We start from the raw sequence: 1,405 nt of genomic DNA on the forward strand, positions 1-1,405 counted from the left end.
AATTTTTTTTTAATTATTATTCTCCACTACAAAAACGTGGTTTTTAAAAATATTATTTTTTATTTTGAATTTTTTATAATATTTTTCCTGTTTTCATAGGTATCGTCACGCCGTTTCTGTCATTTATATTTTATATATGCAGGATTTGTCAGATAAAATCCATCATCCTTACATTTTTGCAATATTTCTCGCAATTGTTTTTTTTTTAACTGTTTACAGATCATTATTTTATTCATTTAAATATTTATTAACAATGTATCGTTTTACCCATTTCATGCGTTTTATGAGATTACACTTTTAACTGAGACTTGATAGCCCAATGTTTAGAGAATCGGTCTCCGGTCCGGAGGGCAGGGTTTCGATCCAGGACTCCACTAAGACTAAACGAGTACGTGCCATATACGTGCTCGTAAAATCTGTGGAATCGAAAATCCAGTAACGGGTCGTTGAGCTGTACCAGTGTTACAGCAATCTGAAGAAAATTTAATTCTCCTTCAGATCCATATCTAAGTTGAGGAAATAGCATCACGATTGATTGGTGCTGCCATCTATCCGTAGGGTTCTGAACCATGCACTTTAACTCTTGCGGTGCTCTCTTGACAAACAAAAAGCGCACCTTCCTGACTTGATTCGGCAAAAGGCCAGTTTAATCTGGTTTTAATGACTTTTAAATGTATTTAAACATTGTTTTATTAACTTCATTTATTTTATGAAGATCAAATTCCATTATAATTCTTATCTTTGCATCTGTTTTAACACATTGTATGACGCAGCATGTCCTCCTTTGGATTTAGTGCTATTAAACCTTACGTTTAATCAATCAATCGTTTCCGTAAATTATGAAATAAATTGAGTTGTATAAAACAAAGTTAATAAAATATGCTATATTTAATTAGAAACTTAATTACATTACATTATAGTTTGCATTACATTTAATGCATTACATTGAATTATATTTGCATTGCGTTTGATATATTACAATGTGATGCATTTTACGTATTTAATGCAATATATCCAATTTTAGGATTTCTAAAACCCATTTACATTAACTTCTACAAATCTTAAATTAAATATTTATGATGATAAAATCATTTTAAAATCTAAATCTTACTGATTTCCTTCGTAATGCAGCAGAGCAGATTGATGAATCTAATATATTATTCTTTGTTTAGTCCCTGGATAGTACTTGTTTATTTATAATTTGAATTAGGAAATGGAATAGATTTAATTCCATTTTCTCGTGATGTTATGTGCAGTATTCAGAGTAATAAGGAGTGAAAAAGTTTGTTCTTTCAACATTAATTAGAAAAATAGTAATGAAGTGAATATTAATTATTTTAATTAAAAATTACAATGTTGTTGTATTACCCTGATATTCTTTTTCATGCATGCGATAGTTTTGATT

Source organism: Parasteatoda tepidariorum, chromosome 9 (genome assembly GCF_043381705.1).
Source record: "Parasteatoda tepidariorum isolate YZ-2023 chromosome 9, CAS_Ptep_4.0, whole genome shotgun sequence".
NCBI lineage: Eukaryota > Metazoa > Arthropoda > Arachnida > Araneae > Theridiidae > Parasteatoda > Parasteatoda tepidariorum.